We start from the raw sequence: 21294 nt of genomic DNA on the forward strand, positions 1-21294 counted from the left end.
AGACCAGTGGCAGAGGTCCAGGAAGTCACTCACAGGACCAGTCCTCACACTCTAACTCCGGTAAGGAGCTGGGCTCTTGGGACCAGCAGTCTCAAGTGCTCCCCAGGGTCATCTGCATCTAGCTTGGAATCCCTAAGACACTCCGGAGCCCTGGGGCATCTGCGGTCTTGCGGAGTAGGACAGTTTCCACCTCCAGCAGGCCTAGCTTCGCTCTAAGTACTGAAATAGACATGGGTGACCCAAGCCCTCGACCTGCTGGAGAAGTGCGTCAGCTCCGATGTGCAGTCGGTGTTCAAGGGGAAGACATAACTAGCTGCAGGTCATCTTCCAGGGCATCGAAGGCAAGAACCATACCGGGGTCCCAACCTCAACACAGGTTGCTGGGAGAGCCTGCTTGCAGCAGTTGCCTGCACGTATGGTCAGGGCCAGGCTCCGTGAGCGCCACTAGACTGTTCTTTGGCAGAAGCTGTCCCAAGTGAAGGAGAAGCAGGGCAGGCTCTTCACAGTCCACAAATCTGAGCCCGCGGACACACAGCTTTGGGTCTCAGGAGCTGTGTCCAGGAAGTCAGTCCAGGGCCTTCCGGAGGGAATGGAATGCAGAGCCAGGGGCCAAGGCAGACTGTGAGGTGGTGCTGGTGGAGGAGGACCTTATCCTTCAGTGCTCAGGGCACAGGAGCTGCCGCTGGACACGAACCTGTGGAAGCCGTGAGGACCTTCAGCTCCTGCAGCTGTCGAGCCAGCGGTTCCAGAGCACAGGCGTCGCGAGCAGGAGCACCAAGGGTATGGGGCAGGACGAGACACAGTTCAGGGTGGAAATGCCGCTGGGCGGCCACACAAGCCACCAACCGCATGCACACTGGCTTCGAGTGGAACAAGTACAACCAGACGCACTAGGACTTCGCACTAGGACTTCGACAACTCGCAGCCCGAGATCATGCAGGACTACAAAGTTCCTACTCAGACCTCATCTGCAAGCACGCCATGACCGAGTACTTCCTGGAGGCCAGAGCCTACAGCCCATCCTGAGCTTCCACACCGGCCGACCTATGATGACATCACCTTCCACATCTTCAGTCACAAGTGGAGTATTCGCACCTCCATGGTTCCTTGCTAGTTCACCAGTAGCATCTTTCAGCTCTGGGTCCACTTCAAGCGTTAAGGCTGCCTCCCAAGCTGGGCTGCTTGGACAGCTCCCGGGTGGGAGGGCCAAGGGGACTCCCAATGTCAGCCACCACCCTTCTGGATCCCCGTTAGTCCAGAAGATTTTAGCTGTTTCTTTGAAAAGACTGCTTTAGTGGGCAGACATATCTAGTTTTCACGGACTTGTTCAGCTGTAGAATGTGGTTTTAAAACGTATAATGTTTGAAATCTCTCCACTGTGTTTTATAATAGTAAAATAAAGTACCTTTTAAAGAGTGAAGACATGAACCATAACCATAATTTTCAGGAGGCAAAAACCAAGTTCTAAAAGTATAAACAATTTAGCGTTTCTAAAAACAATATCAAGTGGGTACGGGAAGGTACAAACTTGTATTTTTTTTTAATTATCCTTAACCGTTCATAATAATTTAGTAGCTTTCTTAAGACTAGGACTCTGTGTGTTGTTCCTGTTAAGTCTAAATTTAAAAATCATGATTTTGACTTGAAGATCTTTTAGTAGCAAACTTTTTCGAGACAGGGTTTCTCTGTGTAACAGCCTTGGCTGACCTGGGACTCTCTCTGCAGACCAAGCCCACCTTGAACACAGAGATCAATCTACAGACAAGTGCCTATATTTTATCTGGGAGGAGGTTGTTTCGTGCTTTTTTTTTAAGAAAAAATATGGATGTACTCATATACATAAAATAAATAAATCTTAAAAAAGAAAAAAAAGAAGAAAAATGGGGGGGGGGATTTTTTTTTTTAACCTATTTGATGTACATGAGTGTTCTACCTGCATGTACACCTCATGTCAGAAGAGGGCATCAGATCACACTATAGATGTTTGTGAGCCACCATGTGGTTGCTGGTGATTGAACTCGGGACTTTTGGTTCTTTTTTTTTTTTTCCGGAGCTGGGGACCGAACCCAGGGCCTTGCGCTTCCTAGGTAAGCGCTCTACCACTGAGCTAAATCCCCAGCCCCCCCCCCCTTTTTTTTTTGGTTCTTTTTTTTTTTTTTTTTGGGTTCTTTTTTTTTTTTAATAATCTTTTTTTTTTTTTTTTTTTTTTGGTTCTTTTTTTTTCGGAGCTGGGGACCGAACCCAGGGCCTTGCGCTTCCTAGGTAAGCGCTCTACCACTGAGCTAAATCCCCAGCCCCGAACTCGGGACTTTTGGAAGAGCAGTCAGTGCTCTTAACTTCTAAGCCATCTCTCCAGCACTTAAAGAATTGTGTGGGGCTGGAGAGATGGCTCAGCGGTTAAGAGCACCCGACTACTCTTCCAGAGGTCCTGAGTTCAATTCCCAGCAACCACATGGTGGCTCACAGCCATCTGTAATGAGGTCTGATGCCCTCCTCTGGTGTGTCTGAAGACAGTTATGGTGTACTCATATATAATAAATAAATCTTTAAAAAAAAAAAAAAAAGAATTGTGTGTGTGTTTGTGTGTGTGTGTATGTGTGTGTGTGTATACATGTGGTCAGTGCCCACCAAGTTAACAGTCCAGAATAAAGTGTAGGAGTCTCTGGAGCTGATATTACAGTGGATCATGAGTGGGAATCAAACCTGAGTCCTCTGGAAGAGCAGGAAGAACTCCTAACAGCTGAGTCATCCCTTCAGCCCAGTTTGTTTTTTGTTTTGGGATAGGGTCTTACTTAGCCCAAACTAGCCTCAAACTCTCTATGTAAAGGAAGAAATCCTAGAGCTTCTGGTTCTCTTCTCTCACCTCCTGAATGCAGGAACAGGCTACCATGCCTGACTACTAACTGAATTCAGAATCTCCTGGGAGACCCCATTCTAGATGTCTAGAGCATTTCCAGAGTAAATTATCTGGGGGAGAAGGAACTGCTGTGTATGTGGGATGAGCTAGAGTCCCCAAAATTAATCAAAAGGAAACAGAAGAAAGCCAGCCAAGTGCAGGCTTCCCTCTTCTGCTTCCCATTCCACAGATGTGCGGGGGTGTGAAAACTCTCAGCTGCATGTTCCCACTGCTCCTGTGTCCTCCCACCACAGTGGGCTGTGTCCCATCAGCCTATGAGCCGAAGCAAACTCTTCCTCCCTTAAGTTGCTTTTTCTTTGGACAGGGTCTCTAGCTCTGTCACATACTCTAGGTTGGCCTTGAACTGACAGAGAGCCACACGTCACTGCCTCTGAGTGCTGAGATTAAAGGCATACACCACCACACCCACCACGCCTAGCTAATGCTGCTTCCTGTTAGGTATTTGGGAGCAGCAATGAGAAACGTAGTGAATGTAATAACTTCAGAGATGTAATAAGGTGAGATAACTCTGTTGGATATGGAGGATTACTGTCCTTACAAGAAGAGGCGTACAAAGTCTGGTTTTGGGCATGGAGCACACCCATAATCTCACTCAAGGACAAGGCTGGAAGATTGTTAGCCATAGGCTACTGGGACAACCATTGCAAAATTCTGTGAGGAGGAAGAGGAGGAAGAGGAGGAGGAGGAGGAAGAGGAAGAGGAAGAGGAAGGGGAAGGAGAGAAGGGAATAAGAGAGGAAGAGGAAAAGCTTCATTTCAACAGGGTACAGAGAATTTGGAGTTGAAGGGGCAGGAAGAGTCTTCCCCAGAGCCCTGGAAGAGAACCAGCCCTGCCAACATCTTGGTTTCAGACTTCTAAGGTCCAGAACTGAAACCGGTCACATTCCCACCATGGCACTGTACCATGAGTGTATAAACAGTTGCTGTGGCCTATACTGTCTCTGAAAGAACCTGGTCTCTCTGGATTCTAGAAGAAATTTTAAAAAAAAATCCCAATTTGGGGTCTGGCAAGTTGGGTCAGCTGGCAACGTGCCCACTGTACAAGGATGAAGACCTGAGTCTGATCCTTGGAACCCATGGGAAGGTAGGAGGAGAGAACTCCATAAAGTTGTCCAATTCCATAAAATTTTCTTCTGACCCCCACATGTGCACCATAACATATGTATACACTCACATATACACACCAAATGCACCGTGCTCACACACACACAATAGTAATAATCTGGAACTTAAGGCAGTAGTACATAAAATCCTCTTCCAGAGGTCCATCCTTAACTCTCTCTTCTAGGACATTTTCTCTGGAGCAGAAATGGTCTACTATCTTGATGGAATCTATAAAACAGGAACCCCAGGCCAGGCGTTGGTGGCACACACCTTTGATCCCAGGACTCAGGAGGCAGAGTCTGGAGAATCTCTGTGAGTTCGAGGCCAGCCTGGTCATAAAGCAGGTTCCAGGACAGCCAGGGCTACACAGAGAGAAAACCTATCTTAAAAACACAAAACAATACCAGCAAAACAAAACACAAACAAACAAAAAATAGGAACCCCAGTGGGGGACAGCAGGCTGAGTTCCTTCACCAGCCTGTAGCCACACTCATTGTGTCAAACCTCTGGCAGAGGTGGGTTAGAAGTTGGAACAAAGACCTGTCTGTATGTAAGAAGTACAACTATCTAGAGGTCTTTGTCCTATAGACCTCTTCATTGCTGGTAGCTTTCATGACTTCCTGGAACGCTCACAGAAGGGGTGAGGCACTTGGAATTGACTGATCCCAGAACCAGCAGCTCATTTCTGGAGCTGTGGCCAAGCAGGACTTCAGGGCTGGGCTGCACCCTAGGACTCTCGAGGAACTCCACTGAGCCTTTACTTCTTCCTATCAACATGATAACTGTGTTACCAGCCTCTCACCCCTTCCCTCCCTCCAGAACATAGTAGGTTCCCTCTACATACAAAAGTTTTCAGGGAATCCAGGAGATGTATCCTTACGCGTGTACACACAGCTTGATACAGGAATACATGCCTCATACCCATGTCCACATGCATGTTGTATATGTATGCTCCTATGTGCAGGGAAGGACTGGTCTAAGCCTAGTGCTCACCAGCATCAAGGCCAGACCTACTTGCTCCTCTTCCTCCTCCTCCTCCTCTTCCTCCTCCTCCTCCTCCTCTTCCTCTTCCTCCTCTTCCTCCTCCTCTTCCTCTTCCTCCTCTTCCTCCTCCTCTTCCTCTTCAGACAGGGTATCTATTCTCTGCAAAGCAAGCACGGCAATAGTCATCTAAGCAGAATTCTGGCTCCTGGCTGCATCAGGATATCCCTGGTTTCCAGCAGACTCCATTACTCACAAAGACCCATCAGCAGTATCTCAGAGAGACCACCTGTGCTTGTCCCGGTGCTGTTGGTCACCTCAGCATCCCACTCAAGGGTACAGCTAATGGTTTTACAGCTAATGGTCTAAAAACCATGCCTGACAATGCAAGATGGAGCTGTCCACTGGCCATGACCATGACACCGTTTCCTGTTCCCTTACCCAAATCCCTTACCTTCAGGAGCATTCTCCCTGGAGAAAATTTTGGCAAATGCTATAGGGTGGGGGGCAAGCCTACAACTTCTTAAAGGAGTCTCGTTCTGCAGCTCCTACCACGTATGAGAAGAACTCCCATACAGCCTGGGGATCCTACGGGTTCAACCTAGGAGTCCAGATTGAGACTCCTTGCCATTCTAATAAAGGAATTTTTGAGAGTTTAACCTAAGGCTCCTTAAGGGTTCTGCTGGGGATCCCTAAAAGTCCAGCTTAGGTATCCTGGCAGTCCAACCTGAGGATTGTTGAATATTGTTTAATAAAAAACAGTAGCTGAGAGCTCAAAATTCTAATCTTCAGGTACCAGTCAGAGACAGAGAGAGAGAGAGAGAGAGAGAGAGAGAGAGAGAGAGAGAGAATATGAATGAGAATCATCCTGTCATCCTGGGGTGGGTTTTTGAATCCCTAAGACCCAAATTGATATATCCCTTCCAAAAAGGCAACACACTTCCTAATCCTTCCCAAACAGTTCCACTAACTGGAGACCAAGCTTTCATACACATGAGTTTATGAGAGACATTCCACCCAATCCACCACAGGGTGTCTGTGTGCGTGCACGTGAGTGCTCAAGCTCACCACAGTGCTGTGTGGGGAGATCAGACAATAACTTTCAGGACTTCCTTACCCATTGTGGTTCCCAGGAATAGAACCCAAGCATTTTACCAACTGAGCATGTAAGATTCAAACTTAAGGACAAAGGCTGCCTTAGGCAAGCACCAGGTGGAATTTAGGATACCACCCTGTTCCAGGAAATGGGCTAACCTCCCTTAGCTGGGATCCTTCACCACCCGCTCTGCCACCACCCCCTCTGCCACCACCCCCTCTGCCACCACCCCCTCTGCCACCACCCGCTCTGCCACCACCCGCTCTGCCACCACCCCCTCTGTCACCACCCCCTCTGTTACCACCCCCTCTGCCACCACCCCCTCTGCCACCACCCGCTCTGTCACCACCCCCTCTGTCACCACCCCCTCTTCGTGCCAAAGATATTTCCCCCACCAAGAGCCTCCAATGAATTCAAAGGACAATAGGTGGCCACCAATGAATTCAAAAGGTAATAGGCCCCACCAATGAGAAATAACCAACTCATGCTGTAACCTAAAGCCTATACCTTGAAAAAGTATAAAGGGTGTGGCCTTTGTTCTTTGGGGTCACCTCTGTCCCGATTACAGGGTCACCCCAGTGTACTAGATCATTAAACCTCTTGCTTATTGCATCGATCTCCATCCCCATGTTTTCGTGAGTGGGACCTCCTGGACATAGGACTGATCGGGTTCTACGAGCCGTTTTGCTGAGTACCCTTTATACCTTTTATTTTGAGATAGGATATTACTGCATTGCCCAGTTCGGTCTTAACCTCACTCTGTAGTCCAGTGATCCTCCTGTCTCAGCTGCATTTCCAACCTCTCTGCACTCCCAGTAAAACCCACTGAACTTCCATGAGCCCCTTCTGACTAACCATTATAATCAAGTAAAAATATTGAGTTGTGGTTACTGCTTGCCTTGTTCCTTTCCCCAAGCCGTCTACCACTTTCTTGGCTTTGGCACATTCATCTCCATACCCGACTGTCACTCAGCCTTCTGTCAGTCCTGAAGTATTTGGGGCTGGTCTCTTACACTGATCTGACCAGCGGAGCTCTCACCAGATCCCCCGAACCCCTGGGAAACCACTGCTTCCCTCGGTGTCCTGTGCTCAGTCCTGATTAGAATATGTTTTAGAGACACGTGGGTACTTTTTTCCCATTCCTGTAATCCTCTTAGGAGAACTCAGGAAACCTTAAATCAATTCGAGATCATTCTTTGAAATTTGTAGCTAAGATATTTTAAATTTTATTTTATTCATATGAGCATTTTGCCCTCATGTATGTACATGTACCTGGTGTGTGTCGGGTGCCCATGGAGGACAGAGGATACGAGATCCCCCAGAACTTGTAATGACCCACAGTGTTGATACTGGGAACCACATCTAGGTCTTCTGTAATCTAGGTCTCTTAAGCATTGAAACATCTCTCCAGCCCCCAATTATTGTTGTTTCATTTGTTTGTTTTTGAGACGAAGTCCCACATTGTAGCCCAAGATGACCTCAAACTTGTACTCCTCCTTCTCAGACTTAAGAAAGCTGAGATTGCAGGAGTGAGCCATGGCAGACAGCTCCCTTTTTCTTGAATTAACAAATAATTGCAAATACCCAATGATTTCCCCCTTCCTTGTTCTTGTGCCAACAGAGTACGACTCCCTTGCATTGGGGGTTGAGCCATCTTCCATTGAAACCCATGCAGGGAAATATATTGATTAGGGTCCAATGAGGAAAACAGATGGAGATCAGGTGATTCTAAGGCAGCACAGGAAGCCTGTTCCAGAGGAGTCATAGGGTCACTTGTCCCTCTGACCCCCTCTTTGTACCATTCAAAAAGAAAGCCCTGCAGTTTGATCCCCGTCCCCCAACTCAGACCACCGATCCACGATGACCCAACACTCACCATAACCATTTGGCTGAGAGTCAGTCACTTCTGAGGCCCATTAAAGAAGCAAATGAAAAGAATGGGGGATGCGGGGAAGATTAAAAGTATTGACTGGGGGCTGGGGATTTAGCTCAGTGGTAGAGCGCTTACCTAGGAAGCGCAAGGCCCTGGGTTCGGTCCCCAGCTCCGAAAAAAAGAACCAAAAAAAAAAAAAAAAAAAGTATTGACTGGGGCAGGAGAGATGGCTCAGTGGTTAAGAGCACTTGACTGCTCTAACAGAGGTCCTGAGTTCAAATCCCAGCAACCACGTGGTGGCTCACAACCATCAGTAATGGGATCTGATGCCCTCCTTCTTGTGTGTCTGAAGACAACCACAGTGTACCCATATACATAAAATAAATAAATAATTCTTAAAAGATTTCTGCCCAGTATGGTGACACATGTTGTACTGGCTGGTTTTGTGTGCCAACTTGACACAAGCTGGAGTTGTCACAGAAAAGGAGCCTCAGTTGTGGAAATGCCCTCATGAGACCGGGCTGTAAGGCATTTTCTCAACAAGTGATCAAATGGGGGAGCACCCAGCCCATTGTGGGTGGTGCCATTCCTGGGCTGGTGGTCTTGGGTTCTATAAGAGAGCAAGCTGAGCAAGCCAGGGGGAGCAAGCCAGTAAGTAATATCCCTCCATGGCCTCTGCATCAGCTCCTGCTTCCTGACCTGCTTGAGTTCCTGTCCTGACCTCCTTTGGTGATGAACAGCAACATGTAAGTGTAAGCTGAATAAACCCTTTCCTCCCCAACTTGCTTCTTGGTCATGATGTTTGTGCAGGAATAGAAACCCTGACTAAGACACATGCCTTTAATATCAGCATTCAGGAGTCTAAGTGAGACAGGCACATCTCTTTCAGACTGAGTTTCAGGACAGCCATCTAGAAACCTTGTCTATGTAAACCACCACCACCACCACAACAACAAAGATTTTATATGTATGTGTGTGCAAGGTGCCCTTGGAGTTCAGAAGAGGGAGTCAGTTCCCCTAGGACAGAAGTTGCAGTCAGCTGTAAGCTTTCTGGCGTGGATCCTGGGAACTAAGCTCGGATGCTACAAGAGCAGTGTGTGCTTTTAACTGCTAAGCCTTCTCTCTACTACCTCACTCTTCTCAGGAAGAAGAGGGAGCTCTCTGGGAGAATGGACCTGGTATGTTGTTGCCATGATCTAGACTGACCATCAACCCTACGCCTGTGTGGAAGGCAAGGCAGGAAACAGGACAGTAGAGATGACTCAGGGATCAGGTGTTCTGATCACTCACTGTGTGAACCCATGTAAGCCTCATAACCTCATAACCCAGGGCCTCATAACCTCTCTGTGCCCTGTAGCCTTGTCTGTAGGCAAAGCAAGGATGATAATAATACCTGCCTCACTGAAGTTCCATGAAGGCATTGTCGCAGGGCCAAATACTTGGGTTAAAAATTCCAGGACTTTATATCTGGGTTCTCGAGACCTCACACCTGGCCCTCCAACCCCTGTACCTGTCCTCTATTTTTCCTTGTGACACTACTAAGCTGAGCAAGACTTAGGTGGAAAGGGCAGTTGGCTGAGGATATAGCAGGCCTCAGTCTACATTAGCTTCACAGTGGCAAGGGCTCTACCTACAGGAATCACCCACAATCTGATGAACCAGCCTTTGCCAGGATACTGGGAAGGTATCTGTCTGTGTGTGAGGGGGTGGCATGGTCTGGGACCTTAACTCAGAAAGACAGGCAATGCCTTGAGATGAGGGTCCTGGTGGGGACTGCCAGTGGAACCCCAGGGCTCAGGGATCATGGACACATGCCCAAAGATGGACTCACTCCCACTCACCAGCTATCAGCTGCCTCCCCTTCTGTGAAAGGACACACCTATTTATCAACCTCATAACCCACTGTGGCTATCCCAGTCGAAAGAAGGCTGGTATTGGGGAGGCAGACACTTACACACACAAATCATAAGTCTTTTTTAAAGGTTAAAACAAAAAAAACCTGGGGGTCATAAACAACAAATGACAAAAGAGTCTCAGAAGTTGTAGAAATCTGTAACAAGTTTCCCTTTTTATTATTATTATTATTATTATTATTATTATTATTATTATTACTATTATTATTGTGTGTGTGTGTGTGTGTGTGTGCGTGTGTGTGCAAAAACAACTCAACACTCTGGAAGGTAGAAAGCAAGAATAAGCAGCAATCAGCTGATGCCAAGTTTGAGACTAATCCAGGCTGTATGAGACCTAAAGAAAACAAATAGACAGACAAACAGACAACCTTTGGGTAAGCATCCACAACCCAGTCTGCAAAGAACTGTGGACGAAGGAAAGAAAGGCCCACAGGCAGGTCTGGTTACTGTGCAGTGAGCAGGCCCACTGACAGTTCTGGAAGAGGGTGTCCCAGGGAACCCATCACATAGGCCTGGTTCAAAACGCTTCCAGTATCTCGTACAGGATCCTTCCTCCCTATGGCCTGGGCACCCTGCAATCTCCACAAACTTACAGATTCTGGACACGTTTGGTAAAATGGACTGCCCTCTTACATCTGACATCGCACGGATTTGGAAGAAGTAGAGGTGAGTCAGTCTCAAATGGAGGAGTGGACCTCCTGACAGGTGGAGCAGACCTTTGCACAGGCTCCATCCGACCACGACGGGTGGGGCCATGAGACCACTGTGGCCCAGTTCAGTTCACAGCTTCTCAAGCCTGAGAACGACTCTTTTATGAAATTTTGGGTTCCAGGAGTTTGGTTTGCTGTCTTAGAAATCATATGCTCCCGCACATCACATGCCTCAAGTTCCCAAAGACCGAAGTCTGTGTAAAAAAACCCTGAAGGGGATAGAAGATGTTCCAGGAATTCTGCAGACCACAGTGACCACTCTCCCCTCCTAGTTTCTGAGACAGAATTGGGTCAAATATTCCTTTTCAAAGCAACCACCATGGAGGGCCACATGGACTTGATGTGACCGTTAAGTACAAAGTAGAATGGGAATTGGGGAGCCCGAGTAGGGCAAGGGAAGAACATAGTAGAGTAGGGTTGGGGAGGGTGTCAGAACAGGAAAATTCATCCCAGGGGTAAGTAAGGCAGCAATGCCCCCTGTTCCTGAGGAACTTGTCTTCCGATGTCCCCCTGAGGCTGACAAGACCAGGAGGTGGCCCTGACCAAACTCAACCACACTGATTCGAGGCAAGATGGCCTCAGACAGGCAGGCTGCGTGGGGAGCTTGGGAACTACAGAGAGTTGGTGGCCTTCCTCGGGGAGAAATCAGCTGTTCCTCACGAGTGTGTCCTTCACTCACGGGCTAATCTCTATCAGCAGAGGGGGCCTGGGAACAGCGGAACAGACACAGGGAGCTGCTCGCAGCAGGTCAAGTCTATCATCAAGAGGATACTAAATGTTCACTCTAACAAAGGGTGCTTATTCCAGCTGACCGATGTTCCAGATTCTTAGAGAAGGCCGCATGGCGTTCCCACCTCCTGTGAGTGGCCTCGAAGGACATAAGCTACTCAGTCCCCAACAGAAGATAACAACAGAGGAGGGGTAGGAGGAGAAAGAGGAGGAGGAGGAGCAGGAGACAGGATATAGGAGGCACAGAGTCAGATGATCCAGTGCCACACAGGAGATACAGCCCTAGCTTGGTCTTGGACTCTGCCACCCAGTCCTCCCCAGTCCCTTCCTGTTGCTGGTAGAGCTATATCCTCCCTTTAAGGCCCAGCAGGCCAGGCTGCTCAGGACATGGTGTCCATCCTAACCCTCCCTAGTCCACCCACCAGTGAGGATCCCAAGTGGCTTCTGTCAGCGCCACAGAGCCCAGCCTGGTATAAAATCAGATCCATACAGAGTAAAACAGCACTGGAGGTCCAGCTTGATGCCACCACACCCTAGATAGTCTGTGCATCAGCAGCTAGCAGCTGGGCCACTTCTCCACCGGCCCTCTCCAGCTTTCCCACTGATCCTGTTCTCCCTCCTTCCCTCCCTTTCTTTTCTCCTCTCTTATCCATTCACCCCACTCACTCATCAAGTCAGGGTTCAGGGCTAAACGTGGACAGTTTGTGGTATGAAACATTTGCTCAGTCCTAACCATATTATAGAACACCATACTGGAAAAGTCCACAAACAAACAAACAAACAAACAAACAAACAAACCAGAAGGCATCCTCCAAAATGCCTAAGTAACACCCTTCCAATGGTTGGGTTTCTGTAAGGCAGCCTGGGAAAACCTAGAGGCCAATAGGAAAAAAAGAACCAGGTCTTATGTGGGATACCTGAAGACACTGGGCTGCTGAGGAGGGAGGGAGAGGGTGGGAAGTGGGGATGGAGGTGTGGGGGTAGCAGTGGTAGGCCTTCAGAGCATCGAGGTTGTCTCTGAGTCAGCACCCATGGATAAAAGTCAAAGTCCTCAAAATACTATCTCAGAAAATCTGGGCATTGTGGAATCTCAGGAATTGGAAGCAAGAGTCTTAGGGGGTTCAAGGTCATCCTCAGCCAAACAGTGAATTGAAGCCCAGACAGAGATGACATTAGACCACATCTCAGAAAACCAAAGAGGAAGTTCAAGAGAGCACAGCATGGGGGAAGGCATCTGTGTCCTGGAGCTCCTCTCCTCCCGGTCCCAGTCCCACCTCGTTATCTGTCCACATCTGGTGCCTGGCCACTCTGACCCCTGTCCATCTGGCTCTTGCCTCCTCTGTCTCCTCTGACCCCTGGCCTTCTCTTGCCCTTGCCTCTCGCCTCCCAATCCCTTGCCCCATAATTCTGTACTTAACATTAACCCCCTGCAGAGTCTTGGGTCTTATCCCTAATGTTCCCTGTGTCCCATGCCCCTCCCACCCCCATTTTGTCACTCATCCCTTTAACTCCTTCTAATATCACCCTTGGGGGCACCTTCCTAATAATACCCTTGAAACATTGTGAGCGCTCTGCTCTCTCTCTCTCTCTCTCTCTCTCTCTCTCTCTCTCTCTCTGTGTCTGTCTGTCTCTCTCTCTCTCTCTGTCTGTCTCTCTCTCTCTCTCTCCCTCTCTCTCTCTGGTAGTCCCAAGCTTTCCCTAACAGCTGTCAGGTTCCAAGTTCCTCATTTACGGGTCAGGGCTTAACCCCATTAAAAGCTTTGATCCATGCGGCCACCCAGGTTCCAAAAAAAAAAAAAACCAAAATGTTAAAACAAGAGAGGGAGGATCCTAACAGGCCCCAAAGTTAGAGTCCTGATTCAAGGCCCTGTAGCTGTAATTGAATTTCAGCATCCCCAAGAGGAGCCGGGAAATTTATTCTTGCAGTTTGTGGGGTTGAGCTGAGCAGACAGGACCTTCGGGGCCTTGTTACTATCAAATGGGGATTTATTGAAGCTAGGGCACTCGGCAGGTGGCCTGGCAGCTGGCTGTCCAGGGCTTTACTCCAGTTAACCTCCCTGGCCACAGCTGTGAGATGCTGGGACTGGCACAGGACCAGCTGTGCCTCTCCTATACAGAAGCTTGCAGTTGGCACTTAAGCAAAGTGAGTGTCCAGTCCTGACCTTTCTTTCCAAGATGACCCTTACTGCACGCTACCAATAAAGCAGTGGCCAAGGAGAGTGGGAAGGGAGTCGTGGAAACTGATCACCTGCTGATTGTTCCCCAAACGCTGAGCGGAGTAACTCTTGCCAGTGGGTGGAGCGGAAGCAAAGCCAGGCCTAGCACTAGTTACCAAGGCAACGACCACTTGACCACTTGTTAATGCTTAATGGGGTCATCAGACAGCTGAGGGGCTGCCCCACTGACCCAAAGATCCTTAGAGAGCTCCCCCTGGGCTTTGGGGCAAGAGGACAGGGTCTAGGTATATCTGTCCCTGCTTCTTGAGAACAGGAGTTTGCCCTTCCAGATCCTCTGAGGTCGAGTCTGAAATGAGCAGGTTGGAAAGGGACTGGGAAGAAAAGTTCATGCTGGCTAAGACTAGCTGGGGTTTTTTTTGTTTGTTTGTTTGTTTTTGTTTTTGTTTTGTTTGTAAAGAAAGATTGTCGTAAGACACAACAAAGAAAGAAGGAAAGGGGGGATAAAAAGAAAAGTTGTCACTGCATAGACCTGGCTAGCCACTGACTCTCAACAATACTCTTGCCTCAGCCATAGGATTAGAGTCAAGTCTCAAAGCCCGGGACAAAAGGCTGAGGTTCCTGTTTAACATATCAAAGTGGACCTGGCCACCAGGTTCTCCCAGCCTCAACCAATTACTGGATCCTCCAGGTTTGTATACCCTTACCCTGCCCCCCACTCTAAACTTTCTCCAGCCCAGGATCCGGGCTGCCCTTCCCCCAGCTGCCCTTCCCCCAGCCGCCCTTCCCTATATACTCCTCTCTAGCTGCTGTACCTGGTTCTCTTTCTCTTTTCCCTTCCTCTTCTCAGGAGGCTTACATCTGGATTCTTCCCAGATGTGCTGCCTCTAGCTGTTCTCCCTTCTAATCTACAATACATTTTCTCCTCCATACCTAAGACGTCCTTTCCTTTTTTTTTTTTTTAGCGTTTTTTTTTTCCTTCGGAGCTTGGGACCGAACCCAGGGCCTTGTGCTCGATAGGCAAGCGCTCTACCGCTGAGCTAAATCCCCAACCCCGTCCTTTCCTTTTTAACATTCATTATTTTTTTTCAAAGATTTATTTATTTTATGTATGAGTACAGTGTTGCTGTCTTCAGACACACCAGAAGAGGCCATCGGATCCCATTACAGATGGTTGTGAGCCACCATGTGGTTGCTGGGAATTGAACTCAGGACTTCTGGAAGAGCAGTCAGTGCTCTTAACCTCTGAGCCATCTCACCAGCCCATGTCCTTTAATTTTTATTTCTTCTTTCTCTCTTTCTTTCTTTCCGTTTTTTTCCCCCACTGTTAGGATTATAAGGGTGTATCACCACACCAAATTTTCTTTGAAATTCATCTCAAAAAAGTCAGGTCAAGGTGGGGGATGGCTAGGAGCCCTTAATCTTATCTATTGAAACCCTCAAAATAGGGCCTCATTGGGAAAATCTTAGGTACCATTGTGCACGTTTTCCATTGGTTTTTCAAGACAGGGTTTCTCTGTATAGGCTGGCTGTCCTGGAAATCACACAGAGACCCACCTGCCTCTCCCTCCCCAGGGCTAGAATTAAAGGTGTGCCAGGGCATGACCTTCCAGAGACAAAGGCAGTAGATCTACACAGTTCAAGGACAGCCAGGACTACCGAGCAGAGACCGTGTCTCAAAACAAACAAACAAAAAGTATATATAGGTTAGGTTATCCAGGGTTAGGACAGGCTGGGAACCAAGGTCCAGTGCTTTTATCAGAGGAGGTGGGAGAAGACACACCAAGAAGACCTTGAGGGAACCGGAGAGATAAGGGTGAACAGGCAACAAGCCCTGGAACCAATGGAAAGCAAAGGGAGGATGGCCTGAGGACACACAGCAGGCATTGACAGCCTTCTGTGATAAAATGTTAAGGAGGTGGACGGATTTATCGTTAAAATGCAAAACTATTCCCCTTCTCCCACTTGCTAAAGTATTGACTAGCAGTTGAAGGGCACCAGCGTTGGCATTTTGTCTAGGCTCTGCCCCACAGTTACCTGGCAACAGCCAGATGTGCCTGACTTACTATAAAAGGGACAGCCTGCCACCTCCTCTCTCGCTGTATTCCTCCTGCTCTGTCCTTTGCTCCTGCTCCCTCTCTCTCCCCATTCCCCCTTTTCCTCTCTCCCCATGTGCTCATGGCCAGCTTCTACTCCTCTACTCTCTCTCCCTTTCTCTCCACTCCCTCAACTCCCACCCCCCATCCCCATGCCCTGGATAAACTCTATTCTATACTATACCGTCTGTGTGGCTGGTCCCTCAAGGGGAAAGGGATGCCTCAGCATGGGCCCACAAAGGCACCCCCTTCCCCCACACCTGACTGCACATCCACCAAGTATATTCCTTCTCCTTATATTTTTATAAAACAAAATGACCAATTGTGTCTCTAGCAATTGCCACAGTTCTAACCCTGTGGGGTTCCACAAGATGCTTTTCAATTTCAATCCACCCAACCTCAAGCCACAAGCCTGATTCCATTCCCAGCATAAAGGCTAAGGAGGGTTCTCTTTGCTCAGATCTAAAAGAAGGACCTATTCGTCTCCCATATTTTGGGGACCTGTACCTGTGAGTCTTTGCTTACATTTAATGATTGTGGCGAAAAGGGTACAACTACATCTGAAATTCAAGTGTTAACTTGAGAAGTAGAGTAAGGGAGCTGGGGGGGGGGGGGTTTCAAGGTCATCTTCAGCTTGGAGAAAGCTGAGATGGGTCAGCCAGAGAGGCTTGAAATTTTATTCAAATAACAAAAACAAGCCAGGCATTGTAATGCAAGCCTTTAGTCTGAGTACTCTGAAGACAGGAAGTAGGTGGATTTCTTGGAGTTTATGTATGACCTTGTCTGCAAAACAAAAACAAAAAAATAACAAAAGGAGAAGGGGCTGGAGAAATGACTCAAGGGTTAGCACTGGATAAGTGGATAAGTGGCCCTTCAGAGCCACAAAAGATTGCCACTTCCCTGAAAGCCAGCGTGCCACTACCACTTAACTTTTTTACATTTTTAAAGGTGTATTAGCACCCTCCCCTGTGGGCTGCCACTGTAGTCCCTTCACCCAGAGGTCACAGTGCTTTGAGGATGATGAAGGTAGTGGTCGCAATAACAATGATGAGGACAGCGCTAAGTAAGCCAGGAACTGCTTTTCTCTTCACTGCAACAAAGACCTGACCCCCACCCCCACCCCAAAAATTTTTGAGACAGCCTGGTGGTGGTGGTAGTGACATGCACCTTTGATCCCAGCACTTGGGAGGCAGAGGCAAGTGGATCTCTGAGTTTGGGGCCAGCCTGGTCTACAGAGTGAGTTCAGGGACAGCCTAGGCTACACAGAGAAACCCTATCTCAAAACAGCAGCAGCAGCAAGAAGAAGAAGAAAGGAAGCCTTACATTGACTCACCGTTTCAAAGAGCACAGTTCATGGTTACTGGGATCCATGTGCTTTGGCAAAACGATTATGCAGATCAGTACCCAAAGGAGAAGGCTGCTCACTTCATAGCAGGCAAGAAACAGAGTGAGGACGCAACCAGGGACCAGGTAAAACCTTTAAAGCTGGGCTCCCTGTGGCCCCTTCCTCCTTCTGGACAATATTTCTTAAAGCTCCCACCATCTCTGAACAAGTACCACTTTCTCAGCATGATGGCTACTGTGTATGAGGGCTGGGACTAAATCATGGCAGGCATATCTTTCTAGCCCAGTTCCTATGCACCCAAGGCGGCCACTGGGCTGGTCCTGGGGCGGACATCTGGCACAGCTGGGAAAGGAGTGAAAGCTGGTCCCACCCCTGTCTAGCTGTCCCAGGGATCCTCTAGTGCCTCCTGCAGCTTCTGGGCACACAGGTTCTGACTCTCAAGTGGGGAATCGGGAGTGACTCCTACTCCATGCTCATCAGGATACACAGCACCACTGCCTCCTGTCGTATTGGAGGTCCACTAAACGTTTGCCAATTGCTGGAAATGACCCAGTTATTGCTATGGAAACACCAGAGTGTGAGAATCTTGCCTGGCACACACATTCTTGTGGCAGGGCACCTGCTACAAGCACCCTCTGTGAGAACAGCAAGGAGCCTACTAGCAGAGGGTACAGGCAGTCATGGACCTAGACTATGGCTGCCTAGGGCCACAGAGTCCCTTGGAGGCTATTGTACTCCCTGGGTGAACCTCCTTACCCTCTTCTTACACTAATTGTGCCTCAGCCACCTGAGAAACCTCCCAGCCTCCTCTGAGCAAAACCTATAGGCAGTCCCCTGGGGGAAGGAAAACCCTCAGGAAGCTGTCAATAAGACAACAGGCACAAACCTTTTCAGCTGGCCTAACTGACATCCCCACACTTAAGCACTTTTCCATTTGTACTCAACATCTGACTGGGCTGTTTGGTCTTTGGTGTGACAGTCCCCCTTGTGTCCTTGTGCTAGTGTCCTGGTTCCACCCAAGCTGTTATGGTACTGAGGAGATCACTGTCTCCAGATAAGTGATTCCCAGTGCTTACCAGGGACCCTCTGCTCACCCATTTTTGTGCCATCAGATCTTACAGGAGTCTCTGACTGATCAGCCTCATTTCATCCCCAGAGGGATGCTGAGTCAGTAAAGCTGGAGGTGGTAAGAAACATCCTTGCCTGGCAAGGAGCCTTTTCCTCCCTACAGGCCTTCAGGTGTTATTCCCTGGGCAGTCTGAGGTGACCCTATGCTCTGGAAAGACAAAAGTGCTTCTGTGGGTACAGTGGCTGCAGGGCTGGCTTCATATATCTGGAGCAATGTGTATGCATGCCTGTGCATGGTAAACATTGTGCTGTATGTACAGCTATGTGTCCAAGTGTGTGTGCATGTGGGTGAAAGCCAATATCCACACATGCCTGTCTGTGGGTGCATGAGGGAAGTCCGTGAGTGAACTGTACCCACGGTCACATGTGTATGCAGGGTGTGTGCACTTGTGTTAGCATGTGGGTGTATGTGTTCACAGTTCAAGGACATTTCAGGAGACTGGATGTGGTATTGTGGTTCCTGGTGGCTCAGCCACCCCTCTTCCCAACACCCAGGCAATGAGCAGGGTTTGGCCAAGGCAGAGGACACTGCTGCCAGCTGCTAGCCTGGCTAGCCCGAGGCACTGGAAAAGCAGTCCTTGAGGTTCTTTCTATAGGATGAGGGGAGTGGCACAGCAGGAGCCAAAAGAGGTCATCTGGCAGCCTCAACATTGGGCTGTTTGGCCAGAGGAACGCCAGTGGTACTTCTTCATTCCATGAATATGTAAATATGCAATCGGCACTGGGAGGAGAAAGTTCCTGCTCTCAGGAAGCCTGTGCCTGGGTAAAAAGAGAGAGATCCAGAAACTGAAGATGAGCTCATTGGGGGTGAGGCTGGCACCCAGGGGAAAGAGTCTCGTGGATGACCTTCAGTCGTCATTTCCAGCCAGAATGCAGGGTTCCCTCCCCATATGGCGCCTCTGCCTGATCCCCAAGGCACACTGACAGGCTCCATTGCTTTCCCCACACTCCCCTCCCTGTGCAAACAGGCCTTCATTAGAGTCTTAAAATTATCAACACTGAGATGACCATCTGCTTCCTGCAAGGCTTGTGACTGACTGGGAATCTGTATGCCGAGATATTGCCAGAGGGGTGCTGCATGACCTCCTGGCAGATCCAGAATTGTTATAACCTCTGCCAAGCCTCTTGTGTATTACTGGGGAAGGGATTACTAAGGGGTGGGCTCTGCGGTCCCAAAGGGAGCATGTGGCAGAATCAAAGCCTTAGCCTGCACCAACTTGATACATAGTGACCTCTGATCCCAGTCAAGGCTTCCAACAGGCTGATAGGGTGACTGTGACCCCTGGGCTACCGTCAACCTTAATGTTGACCCACAAAACATGAGAGGGGACAGACTTGAGTCTTCTTTGAGCACCCTTGGTGTTGGTTGATCTGTTACAGTTTTTCGCTCATGGGAACAGAGTCCAATAGGAAGGAGTCACATTCTCTCCACATGGGGAAGTCCCAGGAACAGACATCCCTCACACTGCCTCACTCTCACCTACGGCCATGCCATCCTAGGTGACAATGACTGTAAGTGACCTATTAGCCCAACACCAGCACTCCCTCAAGAGTCATTAGTTAGAGTGGAAGCCTAGGGACAGAGGAAAAACATGTCTGGACTTTCTCCTTACTTCTTGGGCTCCTCCCTGCCCTTGCTTGTAGGAGCAGTTCCCTGAACTGCCTACCCACCACTCTGACCTGGTATGCTCATCACTGCCACCCTCCACATAGCTGGTTTCTCACTTGGCCCCAATCCCATGCTAAGGTGACCCAGGCTGGCACCCCAGTCCCCAGGAAGCAGCCTGAAAGTACTCATGTGGAATAAACTATGTTCTCCAAAAAACATGTACAGTTGGTAGAGTATTTGCCTAGGATGTAGAAAAGCCTGTTTTGTTTTGTTTTTGTTTTTGTTTTTGTTTTTTTTATCTCCAGCACCACATAAACTAGGTATGGCAGCACCTACCTGTAATCCCATTGTTTGAGAGGTAGCAGCCAATCGGAAGTTCAAGGTCATCATCTATTATGTAGAGTGACTTCAAGTGGGCTACAAGAACAACAAACAAATCTTTAACCTGTGTTGGAGTCTTTAGCCTCTGCCTCTCGGAATGTGATCCTTCTTTTCAAATGTAGTTAAGATGTGAACAAGAGGAGGTGCCCTTATAGGGAGAGGAGAGGCACAGAAACACCAGGAAACGCATCTAAGGACAAGACACAGGCTAGGTGAAAAGCTCTAAAGCAGGGTTCCTAGCAGGAAGACCCCAAGTTGGGGCAACAAGAATGAGTGCTTGTGGACAGCTTGGGTCAGGCCTCTGGCTCTAAGGGCAATGACAGACTTGCCCCTGTGTTTTAAATCCAGCCTCCTTCACGACAGTGTAAGGCACCCAGGACATTCACACAGGAGTTTTCCCTAGGGTTCTGGGCCAGCACTGGGCTACAGTGGGCAGGAGACACACTGCTGTACTCTGAAGTTGCATCTGGCCAGCCTGTAGGGCTAGAGGTGACTGTAACACAGGCAGCAAGAACAGGGAGAAGGAAGATTAAACAGTGCCCTTGCTGCGACTCCAATACAAGCACAATCATGGGGACCCAGGAATGGTTCCAGGATGGCAAAATGTGTGTGCCACAGGCACCCACTGTGCACTCAGTGCTATTTCCAGGAAGACAGCAGAGTCTTGGGCTAGCCAAGATCCCAGAGTCAGAAATGCACGAAGCCCATGGCCACACTGAGTGGGTCCACTTTGTCGGTTAGTCAAGTGCCCAAGAGGGAACTAAGGTTAGAAGAAGCTTCACTGACCCAGGAGCTGTGGAAGAAACAGCAATATCTCCATGAAGAAGGGGGTAGCATTGTAAAGAGTTGTGAGAAGCAGAGTGTGGATCCCCTTCCTATGGGCAGCTAAAGACATTGTGGGTTTAGCTGGAGGTCCATCCCAGGGAACAAAGTGAATCCTTATGGGGACCACCAGTGCTATTACTGCCCTGCTTGAGGGTAGTTATGGGGGGCTGGAGAGATGGCTCAGTGGTAAAGAGCACTGACTGCTCTTCCAGAGGTCCTGAGTTCAAATCCCAGCAACAACATGGTGGCTCACAACCATCTGTAATAGGATCTGATGCCTTCTGCTGCTGTGTCTGAAGATAGCCACAGTGTACGTATATATAATATAAGTATAAAATCTTTTTTTAAAAAGGGTGGTTGTGACATGAGCATGGGGCTGCAGAGCAAGATGCAAAGCCATAACCCTGGCTCGGC

This window comes from Rattus norvegicus, chromosome 12, assembly GCF_036323735.1.
Source record: "Rattus norvegicus strain BN/NHsdMcwi chromosome 12, GRCr8, whole genome shotgun sequence".
Classification (NCBI taxonomy): Eukaryota; Metazoa; Chordata; class Mammalia; order Rodentia; family Muridae; genus Rattus; species Rattus norvegicus.